Genomic DNA, 15198 nt, shown 5'->3' with positions numbered 1-15198 from the left:
AAAGGAGAGTAGGCTTTTGTTCAGTGTGGACATGATCTTTTCCTTTTCCTGTTTTTGGCAACATTTATCTAGCTCCTGGTTACAACCAAGACAGGCTTGTATAACAGTCTTTTTTTCACTAGAGACGGTATGTGCCACAGAAATCCACAGGCAGACAAATATGTTCTTAAAGAGCAGAGTAAGAGGTGTCTCATCCCAGAGGAAATCACAAGGAACCTGAGCAGCAAGGTGCTGCTACCATGGAAACACAGATAAGCTCAACAGATGCCATGACTTTAAGCATTAGCAAAATACTTTAAGTACTCTAACATCCATCCAGCATCCGTTACGTGTGTAAGAGTTTCGTGTAAAAGATGATTTTTGTTAGTCAAGCTCAAATCCATAATTGGCCAAAACAAGATATTATAATTTATATCACATCATTGATTTAATTAAAACAATGAAAATGTTATTTTTTTAAGTAAATGTAAATCTATTTTCCCCACTTGTAAAATGGTTGGTGTCACACTCATTGCATTTATTTAGTGTTTATACAACTTGGCCCAGTAGTGAGTCAAATTATGATTGACATAATCAAAGTAATTGCTCTTGAATCAGTCTGCCAACTACGGGGTCATGAGTCGAACTGAATTTCTCTGAAGCCAATGATTCACACCACGAGCTGTCTGAAATATTTGGTATTTATAATTGCTATGTGATCATTCACAGAGGCACGCAGAGGGTGAGCCAAGATCTAATCAATCACTGATCCTGGAAAAAGTAATAAATACTGTAGAGGAACATCAATATTTTAGAAAAGCAATTGCGAAAAGGGGTGGCCTATGCAGGATATCTAATGCAGAGACATTATGTGTCAATTTAAGAAAAGGAGTTAGGTCAGGTGAGGGCCTGACGAAGATTGATGTAGGATCAAAATGTCATATTAAACTTTTGTGGCATGGAGTAAGTGTGCCGGTGTTCCCTTTTTCACTGATGCCGTTTTCTGATAGCCTTATACCTACTTGATGTTCATATAATTACTAGCCTTCAATATGAGAAAAGGAACCAAACAGTCAATTCCGTGACATTAATTCACAATTGTGACCCAAATGTAAACAAAAATTGTAACCACACCACCAACATTCACCAGAGAGGATTGAAGAATGAGATCAGCGCTAAATATCTTGATTAATGTGTTAACGATAATGACTAAAAGTCAGGGGTGGGTAGTAACGCAAACTAGTAAAAAGTAACTTTTTTAGTAAGAGTAACTTTTCACGTTCCTTTGTAAGACTGTACTTTTAATCTTTACTCAAGTACTTTTAACTTTGCTACATTTGCCATTCATACTTTTGTTACTACTAGTCTGTTATCTACTATGCATTTTGCTACAATAACCGAAATGAGCTGTCCCCCAAGCTGTGTGCATGCCGTTACGCATTCAATACAAAGACGTGCGCTTGTGCCACTTTTTGAATCAGCTGGGCAAATGCAAAATACCCTTTTCAGATTTAAAGGTTTGGTTGTTCTACTAATGTAACTCACATCCAGTAACTGCACACTATGCCACTGGTGGCTGCATTGGAATGCAGCCTGCATCACCCTTTCACAATAAATACTTTCACATTTCATTAATGGCGTATTAAAAGCACATTTAGTCTATGCAGAACACATGTAGGCTTCACACTGTAGAGTCTAAGTCAGATGATGTAGCAACGGCTGGCGGTGAATTCATTAAATGTCGCCGGTGAAACTGATCTTGGCTATCACTCAGCAGGCTACCAGCTGTTATTTATTTAGGAAACAATCAATCATTCTTGAGAAGTATAGGGAAAGTACAAATATGGATGGATGAAACAGTCCTGCTGGGCTTTACACATGGCGCACAGGTCTACCTCTATATAATAATAAACTTTATTTATACAGCACTTACGAAAACAATATTACAAAGTGCTTAACATGATCGAACAAAGATTTAAAACATGTCAGGACAGAAGCCATAAAATGATACACAGTTAAAATGAATGAAATTCATCAACACATTTATGATAAGATATGTTTAAGTGTTTTCAAAGATGTTTCCAATCCTGCAAGCCTCAGGTTCCAGGGCTAAAGGGCCCTGACTGCAAAAGCCCGCTCACCTTTAGTCTTGCGTCGGGACTTAGGAACAGCCAACAGAGCTCTGGCTCATAGGGGAGCAGCAATTCAGGCCTAAGCCATCAATTCATTCAAAAATGGGCTGCTCCTTAAAATATTAAAGAGTATTTGTACTTGTACTTAAGTAGGTTTGTCATATGGTCATTTTTACTTAGGTAAAGATTTTCAAAAAAGCTGAAAGATGTTAAAGTTAAACCATTTGTGCATCCCACTGAACAATATGAGAGTCCTCCTATGCAACAGGTCACAATGCTCCTACTAACAAACTACCAACAAGTTACTCATTTCAATTCATCTTTTCAAGTTCCACAAATACATACAAATGCTGTGAGGCAACAATGCAATTCAAGTGTACTTTTAAGCCTTGGGGTCAACAGAACAACGGAAATTGCAGGCTGAGAGGTACTAAAGGCAAAAAAAACACAATAAGCATCAGCAAAGAAAAAGGAGTAGCAGAAGCGGTTTCCTACAAGACACAGAAAGGGCCAAACCTGTCAGTCGAGGGACTGCGTAGGGGCTCTGGAAAAGCTTGCTGCTGCTTGGGGATACAGCGTGTTATCTGCTGCTCTGCAGACCTTCCCTTTGAAGTGATGCTGAGCCCCCGACTGAGCCAGTGGCAACGAAGGTGCAAGGTGGGAGGCTAGAGAAAATGTAGAGAAAGCAACAGAGGTGAGAAAACAACTGTGTGTTACAAAAGAAACAGCAACAGGAGAGAAATAAGCTAAACATGCCTGCTTACTTTCATCTTGTAATGTCAAAAAAATTCACCACCGATATCTTTTATAATAATTTGGTTTGGAGCAGAGCTAAAACTTTAAAGTCCCACAAAACACGTCATTGTTTTTTCTCTGTTTTATAGGTCTTGTATAGGGAGGCTATAATTCCTTTTAGGGAGTAATGAAGAAAGCATATGGTGACCATGTGGTGGAGAACGACTGGCAGCTTCAGGAGGGTTTGTGCAAGGGACACAATCAGGTGGCAAAAGTGAGGAAAGTGAATTGACAGACTGTTTGCCTGCGCCTTCTGTTCAGTGAAGTCTCCCTCAAGGATTATCCTCTCTAATAGAATTAAAGGCACTTTAACTGAGCTGCCAGCTGCCTGCGTCTCCGGCGGAAAGCCACCCAGGTCAAGTCTGAGGGAGGATATCCTACCATTACAATGCAACACATTCCTATAGTGCCTCTAATTCTTTATCACACCAAAATAAGCTATGATTGAAGTTTGATCTTGAGAGGAATGGGATAAAATGCAATGTATGGAATAAAGCATATGAATCAACTTAAAATTACTGGATATGGTGTAAAAATTAAGCCGTACACCCCACTGCCTGCATGCATTTTGGGTGCATTCATGTCTACATAAAGCTGTCAATTTGGGATCAATTCACCCAAGATGCATTTTTGAGCTTGGGTAAGTGTGACTCAACCTACTTTAATTTCGATAAACAGTAAATAATTCATCCAGAAGTATGTGGGCCAGAGAACTGTGTTCTACATAACTTCCAACTGAGATGATGTCTAGGCAGTTTCTATGTTGTTAACTGTACGATGAAAAAGTTTACTTAGATTGTCTAACATAGCTTACTTAGATAATTAATAGCTAATAAAAATAATGGATTCTCAGTCAGACCAATTAGAACGTGTTAGACTTAATTGCCACAAATCGTTAGGTTGATTTTGGCCATGTTGAAACTGGATATTATCAGGGCAAAACTGCTCCATTAAAAGATACACCATTTAAGCGGGAAATTATTATTTTCACAAACAGCGCAATCACACATTTATTCCTAATTTCTGCTCTCAGAATTAGGAAACAGTATGAAGGACAGACAATGCAGAGAGTGCCAACTGTAGACACCTGCGTGGCAGTGAAAAAGACAAGGACAAGCTGCAGTGACCTTGGCCTTTTTATTTTTTAGGATTAATCTGAATTTGGAAATTAATAAATTAGGTCAGTGGTTCTCTGTCCGGGTCCACAGAGTACAGACACCATGTTCATTCAAGACATCTAATCAGGGACTAATTTTGACAAATAACCTGGCTGACTGCATAGAAAACAAACAAAACACTCTTGGTGGGTGTGGGTGTGTGTGTGTGTCTGTGTCTGTGTCTGTGTGTGTGTGTGTGTGTGTGTCTGTGTGTGTGTGTGTGTCATTTTTGTTCCACCACGGCTTTATCTCTATTATTAGTGGGTTTATCCTCCCTGACACCTTTTGGGCTGATTAAACATTTATAGTGGCAAGTACTTGATTGTAGTTCTGGCTCGGAAATCACTGTTTTGATTTTTAATTTTGAGTTGTTACCTACAGAGGAATCTCCAAACTGTATGATCCATGTCCATCCACAAATCAGTGAACTCGTACAGAAAAAAATAGACAGTGCTATTTAAGACATAAGCATTGTGATGCTAAAAATGGGAATCGTGTTTCAGTAATTATTAAAAATTAATTTAGCTGGAAAACGACAGATTAGTCAACTAATCAACAAAGAATGCACAGCAATAACTGTGATGAGCTGAAATAATTGTTCACTAATCAGAAAGGTCTGGTTAGAATTAACCGCACTACATCATGGAACCAGTTCAAAGAGTTTGTACCGATTGTGTTAAATGCAGGAGAAACATGAAGACCACCTGCTTGATCGAGCAATCTTCTGAATAAACTTTAGGTCCACATTGTCCCTATATTCAGTGTGAACAGCAGATGACTGAGAGCACTCTAGTGTTCACATAATGTGGAAACTAAACAAAGACCTGCAGTAACACAATCACACATTCTTTTATAAACTATCTTTTTATTCTTTTAAGAACCTGCAGAAAACAACGAAACAAGGTACCATAAAACCAATATAAAGCCCTGGTTTGGTGAACTTGTAAAGGATTGCTTGTAAGACGCCTGACAGGGACCATGAGACAGTGGGAAACCTCTGACCAGCCGCGTAAGAGAAGCCTCCATTCACAAAGACAGCCGTTGCCATGTCAACAGGACCTCTGCTCGGAGAGGCCTCCTTTCAAAACGGTTTTCATCCTGAACCTCTGCTGCAGTCTCTGAGAAGGACTAGTGGGCATTTGAGAGGGAATGAGTTGTGGGTGGCAGTGAAGAGATGCGATTGTGTTAAGGCAAGATGGAAAACGTCTGAGCTGAAAGGTCCAGAGCCTTTGCAGTCTCTGATAGGAAATCACAGTACGGCAGGAGAGGGCTGTGTGCTGGGGAGTTTCTTATGTCCCATTCACACAGACACTGTGAAGCAGTAAAAGCCCATGTCAGTCTGGCTGCATTAGGGCTTAGGCAATATGACAAAACAGATCATGAGACAATGGAAATGAGTCAACAATCATCAAGGAAAATCTCTGGCTGTTTTATAGAGTAATGAATAACTTGCAAATCAATGAACAGAACCTTTAGAGGTAATATTGTATTTAGAGGAGCTATAATCAACATTTCTATTAGGGACGTCACAAGAACAGATACTTCGTTACCAAGTCCAAACTAAAATTCTGAAAACATGTCGGTCCTCGTTTTGCTAGGTGCCGAATGTAAGGGAGATCCAACACGTGGAAGATAGCGACAAGTGCAGCTGCAGCGAAGCACTGCAGAGAAGAGAGTATGGAAACGTGGGTGAAGTTAGTTTCGCAGCTGTAACCTTCAGTAGGTCCGTGTCATAGCCTTGATTTCTCACAGTTTTGGGAATTGTTGGAGCACTAATTTCATCAACTCAAAATCACCAAAGGTGACAATGCAGTTTACAGCGCTAAACAACTGAATGTGCAATACAATCCATTTTAATCATAAGAGATAAAAGATATACAAAAATCTCAGACAACTGCCAATATAGATATTGACCACCCTTAAACATTTCGCACTTGAGTTTGTAAAGAAAAATTTGGAAATTTAAGTGATTAATAATGAAAAACGCACACAGCAAGGTTGTAATTTCAATAGCTTGCTCATTTATGAATATAATGAAATCAAACCATCCTCTCACAGCTCTAACAGCAGTTAGTTGTTTTTCGTAATGTTCAAATGTTTTTATTAAAAGGAGTGTATGTATTTATTGTTTCATTTTTGTTTTTCCCCGTGGTATCGAATTGTTATCAAGAATCGTGGAATTTTACAGGTATTGGTGTCAACTACTACCTTTCTGGTATTTCAACATCCCTAATTTTTATAAAAACAATGTATCGAATAACAATGTGAAAAGAGTTGCTTGCAGTGATGACCCTACTGAGAATTATCACCTGAACCTGCAGCTCCCCTCTGCTTTACAGAGCGTCAAAGCAAGTTTCAGTTCCTTGTTTAGCTGTCCATCCCGCAACTTCACTGTCCACTTTACACTACTTGCTCAGCACCAAACCGCAGACAGACAACGTTAGCAACTAGCTGGTGAACATAGTGAGGCATTTAGGATCTTAAGAGCGAGACATTTAAAAAAAACACAAGAGCTAAATGAGACGAATGTTGGACTTATATTCGCCAGGTGGCCAGAAACGCAACTCTAAATGAAAGCCGGTGTTGCTCTGTCACCGCTGGATGTGTAAATAAGCAACTGCTTGCTAACATTATCACCGTATCAACTTAAAATGTAATGATATGTCAATGTTGTGTTCACAATTCCCTGCCCTCAAGTGAAATGATACTGGAACTGTTAAAAATGTGCAATCAGAGCACCAAGAAACTAAGTGTCTAGGAAAGGACTCTCCGGAATCCAAATGTCTATATCTTAACTTATCTGTGAGAGCCTGCAGCATCATTTTGAACTATAATACATCCATTATTGACTTGTTTTGCCAAAACTGCGACTTCATCTTGTCCCCACACACTGCATTCACGCCATAGCCCACATCAAAGCAATATGCCCGGGAGATTCCTCCCTATGTTCATTAACCAAGTCAAAGCTACATGGCACAGCACTGAATTATTAACATGCTCCTTGCGCCTCACAGATACAGAGCAGAGGGCCACTCACAACACACCCACGCTCTGCTATAGTTTTCTGTAGATCTCCAGTAAACCCTGCTGCTGATTTCAAACTAAGAAAGCATATTAAAATGAGGCACAGAACAGAAAATACCATCACATGAAAGATGATAGCGTTACAGATAAAGAGAAACTGGACGATAAAAGAAAAGAAAGAAATATCAATAATGTAAAGATATGGGGTTACACTAATTTCGTGAGTGTGAGAAGAGCATAGAAGGAGCACCCATACCATCCATATTATTTTCCAACATCACAGTTTCCCTCCAGGATTAAACCTGAAACACTGCAGCTTACTTTGTAGTATAGCTATTAAATGCTAACTTCCAGCTAACTGACACAGTATTCTTCTTAATACTAGCAAGTAGTTAGCTAACACAAAGTCCTTATAGGGAAGTCATGCCACCTCTGGGTAGCTGTTTCGGACTAACAAGACCAAGCTCCTATCTGAATAAATGGGGAAAGAGCCAGAACTATAGTGGGTGGGTCTGAGGCCCAAGAGGGTCCAGTAAAGTAAATTACATGTAGCCATTTACTCTTAATGTAGACATGTTATACGTGTTTTATACTTTCTGTAAATATAAACCAATTAATCTTATTTCCATTTTGTATAGACACCTTATTTGGAAATCCTGACGTTGTCACTTGTGCATCCTCGCGCTAAATTCATCAGGTCGACCCAATTTGATAAATAATGTTGTATGTGGTTCTTGTATTGCGTAACATGAAGACTTCACAGCCTCTCTACATGTAGGACTCGCATACTGCAACACTTGTCAGGCATGTGATTGGCAAAGTGCAAAAAAGCAGGAAAATATAATGAGACTAACCCCTAAATAAGGTTTAAAAAGCGTTTTTCCAGACCGTTTATACTTCCACCCCACGTGTCACTACTACCACGCATGTGCAGTAGAATTAAAACCGACCCTTGCGTTAGTGGAACCACACACATTGGCTGAAATTCTTTCCCCGCTTTGGCTGTTAAAAGCAGACGATTGACTTTCTAGCGGGAGGGGCGGGATAAACGCCATCTTTGCCGTTACGGGTTTTCCCACAGAGTTATATTGAGGATATGATTGAGTGGCGTGTCTCCCCCATAAAACGTCTCATCAGTTAACTAACATCAGTCAAAAACAAAAGCATAGGCCATGTCTAAAACTACACCTCATTCACGATTCATTCACTGAGTATAAAATTTATGCTCTACATAGTGCCCTCAAAACTAGCAATATAATTTTCCTCAATAACAATATAACAAATGTTGAATAACTGTTGGATTTAATTCATTTGAATCACAAACGAATTAGCTGTACTTAATATTTCAATTAAGATATTTATTTTGTTGAGGAAACGGGACTGAAAAAAGATTTTATCATAATTGTTTTGAATGTTCTACTTCAGATTTGTTAAGTGATCCACTGTTTGGCATCAAGTGTTTTTGTCAAGTTCTGACCATAAAGAATAGTTTAAAACCACAATTAACCATCTGGTTTCTTCAGTTGTCTTTAAACTTGTAAGAAATAAGGATTGGACATTTATCGTGATGATTATCAATGTTGAATGACATTCAATTTTGTATGGTGATAACATTTTTGGCCATATCGCTCAGCCATAAGTAGTAGTAATCTATGCAATGCTTCACTTTATAGATATTACTCTAAACTATGCTGTTTTACTCTTGAGAGTTTATTATATAAGGAGAAGTGAACAAATGAGTGGTTTTGGACAAATCAGTTTGAGAGTTCCTTTGGAGGAGGTAAAAAAGACAGAAGGCCTTCTGTGTGTGTTATAATATCTAAACATTTGACCTACTTACAGCCTAACCTTTACTTCTGTCCTCCTTGATGCCGTTTTCTGTTGTTGCCCTTAAATTCTTTCTTGAAAAACAAAAACAACAGTTCAAGAGATTTCCAGGAGATGGGAGATCCCTCTCTCTTTAAGGTGACTTGGACCTCCCCAAAGAAAAACCCTTTAATTTCCTCTTTCATTGATCTCGCTCTCTCTCAAGTGCCTCTGCCCACACACACACACAACGCTGACAGCAGGCTGGACTATTGTAGAGCATGCTCTTATCTTTTTGCTTCTCCTCTTCATGCTTATGAGAACCGTTTTATGTCCTTCTGCATTCCCCTGTTTACCATCACCTCTAAATAAGTCCCAGCACACACTATACCTTCTCCACTTGCTCCTTCCTGCTGTCTTATTTTACAAGTTTCTCCCCACTGATTCCTCCACATCTACATTTTTAGATGTCCTCTCTCCTCTAGGCCGGCCCATCTGTCCTCAACAACCCCATGATTGTCTGAATTCATTAAAGTGGATGAAAAAATGATTCAGGCAGCTGAGAAAAAGTGGCACATGTTTAACGAGACTGACAAAGGTAGTTTGTAGATAATTCCAAAAAAAAACTTTTAGATGGTTGCAGTTTCCCCATTTCCCTAATAACCAAATAATACATGATATGTTTTATAACTTGGGTTAACATTCAGAGGGTTATGTGGTTGCCTACAGGAAATAGCTTCACAAAATTAATTTGACAGTGTGTTTATAAGCAAGCATTAGTCTCATTTTAAGCATGTATGTTACAAATCTGCTTTAAATTGTTTTCAAATCATAAAAAGTTCAGTGTAGAGCTGTCTACAGACCAGTCTCCAAGAATGTATACTCACTATAAAACTCCCTTCACATTGAGATCCCTAATTACCAATCTCGCGCGCAACTCCCTCCGTGCACAAGCTTCAAAGCCAGGAAATCTCACTGTCCATATGAGAATGGTTTTAGGAAGGCCCTGGGGTCAGTTACACAGCAACAGTGAGAAGTGTGGGAATGTTAAGCTTTCCACAAACAAAGTCTAGGTTACCCCTCATCTCTCACTCGCCAAGGCCTTGCAGCAATAATCACAGCCAGAAAATGGTATTTCATCACACACTGATCCATGTGAAGTGAAAATATGCCATTCTAGTCTCAATACTGTAAGACTATCATTGTACTTGCATTTTTGTGATCCTCACCTATTTATATTGCCTCAACCATTCAGATGGAGGAACACAATGTCATACGCTGAACTAAAGGGTTCAATGATTGCTTTCAAAAGGGAAACATGGGGCATTTTGACTCCAAATAATGCAGTTGTGGGTAATAAAGTTGCTGATTGGTTTGTAGATAGATAATGGCTTCTTCAAACATTAATTTAGAACAGCAACCTGTTCAATACAGTCTTTCCCCAAAAGTCCATATCTGCCTATCATTTGTCAAGTATTCCTGTTCTGTGGCCATGTATTGGTGCAGATGCCACATAATCTGAAATGAGTCCTTAATGTTGGAAAATCTTTGTCGTAAAACATACATCATACTAGGATGCAGTATTAATTACTGGATCATGGCCAGATCAACACACATGCCATTAGGGCACAACTGACGTATAGCCAGACCTATCTCCACACTTTGTTTTAGCTCTGTGCCAGCTCTGCAGAGATTAGTAAAGTGCATAGCTGGTAACTGATGGTACGGAAGGCTCTGTTGATTAAAAAAAAAAAAAAAAAAAAAAGGTAGCAAGACGTTGTGGTGGTGTTCATACTATCAACAGGAACTTTATTTCTTCAGCAGCATCGAACACAATACACAACCATAATGCTATTAGGCGACAACCTGAGGATCTAGCTCCTCTCACAGCGCTGTAGCTGAACTGAACGTGCTACCCGCGTTTTACATTAAAAATAGAAATATTTTAAGACAACACGACAATAATTTGATTAGTCACTTTTAATCACTATTCAAAAAAAAAAAAATCAAAAATCATGACCCATCCCTACTTATTATTTAGGTCTATTTCAGTTCTTTTCAAATAGGCTTAGTTAAAGTTGCTGCTTTATGAAGCCAAAAGTGAAAATGAACAGACTGAACTCAAGAAAACAAAGTGATTCTTCTCCGTTTGTTTTAAATTAAATAAACAGACTAATTTACAGTGACTATGACTAACATGTTGCCCTCCTTGGATCTCTTCTATAACTTCTGTTCAGTATAAGTTGAAAACCTGCAAATGTTGCAGGCTGTCTGGACTACTTCATCTGTTACACATATGCCTCGCAAAGCACATCTTAACAGTATGTCGCTAAAAATGCACAATGAAACAACAGAAAAACAAAAACTCCTATACAAAGACAATACAATACAACAGCGCTGAAATAACTACCTTTAAGCTTTGTGTGTCTATTGAGGAAAAGCCTTGTTGGCGTTGTAGATCTAATTTCACAAGTACATAGAAAAGCATCTAGTGACTGTTGGATTCTGTGGTTAGGCTCTGCGCATCACAAGGATCTTGTGCAAAAAGCACCTTTGCAGTTGCACTTTTGTAATCCGTGTGATATAAAACGTTTCTACAATTTCCGAGTTGTGTCAAGATATCACCGGTATTTACAAAAGAAAACTGACAGAAAAAGCATGATCTATTACTCTTTCCTTCTTGTCTTATTACAGCTTTCTCACTGCATCAAGGTAACCCACTCGTTTCACTGTGCCGTTCCTTTTGTATGGGAAACCAATCCTGGCATCGTGCCTGCATCACAGGCACTCATCAAAGCTTCTAACAGTACAGCACAGCACAGGTATCCTAAACTTGTCGAAATGTGGCAATCAGGAGGGCTTTGAAGTTTTCTTTCAAACCCCCTTATTGTAATAAAAAATACGGACATGCTACATATTTACAGGTTTTCAGGAGATGATTCTTAAAGAGGTTAGGTTTAACTCCTCTTCTACTGAGAATAAAATGAGTGCGTTATATTGTGGTTATTGTGAGTGTTTGCTGTATGTCCTCTGTTTGTTATCATAGGTTCACAGCCCTTGACAACACACACGTGGAAAGAAAATGCCGTCACTGATCTGGGAGACTGGTTTTAGTCTTGACCTCAGGACCAAGAGACAGATGTTTCCTACTGTAGCCATCACATCAAGGAGAGACTCAGAGCCGAGAGGTTAAGTGAATGCAGTTAACTAGCAGATATGGTGGAGAGGAAATAAGAGTCACTAGTCTACAAACCCTTTCAAACAGTTATGTAGCTTAAACCTGTGTTGGCCGTGCATCTGAATCACGTCATGGCGTATCATATGACCGAACTTCACAACGCTCCTCCTGACCACGGTTTAAAATGGGTTGGATACCACTTCAGTCTTCTCTGTTTGGGATGGTAATTTATTTATATTTTAGTGATGTCAAAATTAAATTTAACTGCCTTCCATACTACAAAATGTTCACAAGATAAACACAAATAAGAGAGAATCAGGGTGTGGAGAGAAATAAAAACTGAAACTTTATTTTGCACTTGTAATGTGATGATGTGTTTCTCATCAGCCATGTGTGCAGGTCGGGTTACTTGGTAGTTAGTCAACCAAACAAAAATGATGATCTACATGTTGAAAAGTTAAAAGGTGTTGTTCTGGTTAGGGCTACACGATTAATCTAAATCGCAATGTCGTCATGTGTGGTTACAAAAAGTGTGCGATTTAATGAAACAGAAAAAGTGTGTGTGATATTCTCTTCTCTAGCCGCGTTTTGACCAAAAGTACCTGGGACTTTTAAGTCCCCGGATCTCTTTTCAGGGAACTAAAAGGTTCCTTCAGCCCATTGTTGTGTTTGCATTTCCACTGCGATCTAAAGACCGGCGAAGATTGGGGAAATTAACCAGCTGACGTAGGCCTATACTGCGTACAAAGCGATGCACAGTGTCATTATTTAGCAACCGCTATCCATGAGCAAAATGTATAAATGAACATCAGATTTGATTTGAATATAATGAAAAACTATAGGCATTAAAAACGGCTTTTTTGTGTGGTAATATAATGAAGAGACACGCAATAAAGTTCGTTATTATTAATTTAATAACAAACTGGATAAAGCCATCAAGTTCTTAAAATAACACCAGCACAGAGAAAACAATACAAACGTAAAATCACGACAGCCTGGAAGGTTATTAAAACATTTCCAGCCGACAAGGGCTGCAGAGCAGCTGCAGCACTCACGACTGTGTCCGCCTGAGCATCGGAAGAATGGGATTTTTAACTTATTACCTGCTGTAATCAGCTGTTCCAGTTGTTTTGGAGGAGACCGACTTTGGCTCGGTGTAAAAACCTCCTGACTGATGAAAACTTAAAACAACAACTTCAGACCCAGTATTTAGCGTAACTCCATCTGCTGTTCGCTGTAAACACACTGCTGAACACTGGCTGCTGTTTCCCAGCAATATATTTAATGCCGACGTACGATCTCAGGCGGACATTAGCGAGACTGTTTTACTTGTTATTGTTATAAATATTGTTTAACTTTGTTCAAGTTGAGAACAACACATTTCAAAATGTCAGTATTACGCGCATTCCTTGATATTTAAGCAAGTAGACTCATAGTACGATTTGTTCCATTAAAATCGAATCGCAATATTGTCCACAATAATCACAATACGACTTTTTCTCCAAATCCTGCAGCCCTAGTTCTGGTCTTCCATTAAGGAAGAATATATGGAGAAGAAAGTGGTAAATGAAGCAACACATCAAACTGAGTTCATCCTCAACTGTTGATGTAGCTCAGTCAGTACAGAAATCGCAGATTTGCTGGATGTCAAGAACTCAAAGACGTGGCTGAAACATGGATAATATTAGAATTACGTGTACAGTGTCATAACCAGGTTTCTCTACGCCTGACAACAATCTCCCAAATATCATCAAAACCACGATGAGACTCACAACTGAAATACTCGTGTTCCTAATATATTTTTACCACATTAATATCAATAAACATAGACTAAATATTAGAAACACCTCTCAGACGCATGCCTTTGGTGTGAGAGACCTGGGTTCGAATCCACTGTGAGACACCAATGTGTCCTTGAGCAAGACACTTAACCCCAAGTTGTATGTATAGCAATTGTAAGTCGCTTTGGATAAGCGTCAGCTAAATGAGTAAATGTCAAGACAGATTGTTGTACCAAAAACATTTTAACATGTGTTGTCAGTCGTTACTGTCCAGTGAATGACAGAGTCATCTCTGTGCCCCAAAGAACATCTGGATTCAGCAAACGTTAGGTTAACTTTGCATGGGGTCTGCTAGCATTTGGGACATGACACTCAGAGGAAATCCGATTATTCTGATCCAAAATTGTACCTACACATATATTGTGTATTTTATGATCCATATGAATAAACTCCACTACTGCCAAGCTTGCATGTGTTGCATACGGACTGAACTCCTCGCACTTTTCAGCTTTTGACTCAGTTCGTGCAGCTTCTTTAAAAGGCACAGGGTTAGTAACAGAGTGAGCCAAAAGTAACAGGTACCACACTGGGTCAGACTGTTTTCATTAACGCTCGAAACCCCACAACACAGTACGTCCAGACACAGTGAGCTGAATCTGACACCGGTTACTTCTTTCAGATCGCTAACAAGCTCCACATCAACAGAAGTGCGTTAAGCTGGCTAGCGTTAGCAATGCTAACTCAGTTAGCTAACAAGCTATTCGTTAGCTCGCTAATGCTAGGCCCACTTCCACTGGTCCATTCCTGCAATATTCCACAGTTGTGATGTTGCACGTTGTAATGTTATTCTGTATTTACCTGATAAAAGTGGAAATGAAAAAGACAGCAGGCCTCTCCGGAGATTCCTGTTGGTCGTGTATCCAAACCGAGATATCCTTTGGAGCTTGATGAAGCTAACGCTGCAGGGTCCGATGAGGTTAAACCTTCCTTCTTCGTTTCCCACCAGCAGCACTCAGTGTTTGCACCCAACTATCGGGCGCTAGCACGTTAGCAAGACCAGCTAACTAGCATCTGCAAGGCAACCTACAAGCCAACTTCGTGTAGTGTTAGCAGGCTAGTGAAACACCGCTATCGTTAGCTGCTCTGTCAGACTGACGAGTGTTGGTCGACCCTCTGACTGTTTTCCTTTACTGTGCGACCTATGATGGGCCCGACCGTTACATGAGGAGAAACACATCCACTGAGAACAAACAGCGTGTCAGTTGTGGGCGATTTGCCGTTCACAGGCTCTTCAACAAGCGCAAGGTTTGTTCGTCTCCTGACTGTCCACCACCGACTGGAGAGAA

The 15198-nt window shown here is 39.5% G+C and overlaps 1 protein-coding gene across 3 annotated transcripts in view; it reads right to left on the bottom strand.

The window, feature by feature from the left end:
* The window catches only part of fbxw7 (F-box and WD repeat domain containing 7), a 119563-nt gene extending 104365 nt beyond the window's left edge, over positions 1 to 15198 (bottom strand). For 2 of the 3 annotated variants that reach the window (XM_038713105.1, XM_038713107.1), the window contains exons 1-2: positions 14711 to 15198; positions 2628 to 2776 (exon numbers count right to left, since the gene is read on the bottom strand). The gene's annotated coding sequence lies outside the window, so the exon portion shown is untranslated. The remainder of the gene's footprint in view (positions 1 to 2627; positions 2777 to 14710) is intronic. The other variant, XM_038713106.1, reaches the window with a different exon arrangement.

Source organism: Micropterus salmoides, unplaced genomic scaffold (genome assembly GCF_014851395.1).
Source record: "Micropterus salmoides isolate LMB-PRFRI ecotype aquatic unplaced genomic scaffold, ASM1485139v1 Ms_hic_scaffold_12, whole genome shotgun sequence".
NCBI classification, from domain to species: Eukaryota; Metazoa; Chordata; class Actinopteri; order Centrarchiformes; family Centrarchidae; genus Micropterus; species Micropterus salmoides.
This window is presented reverse-complemented; position numbering and strand designations above follow the sequence as displayed.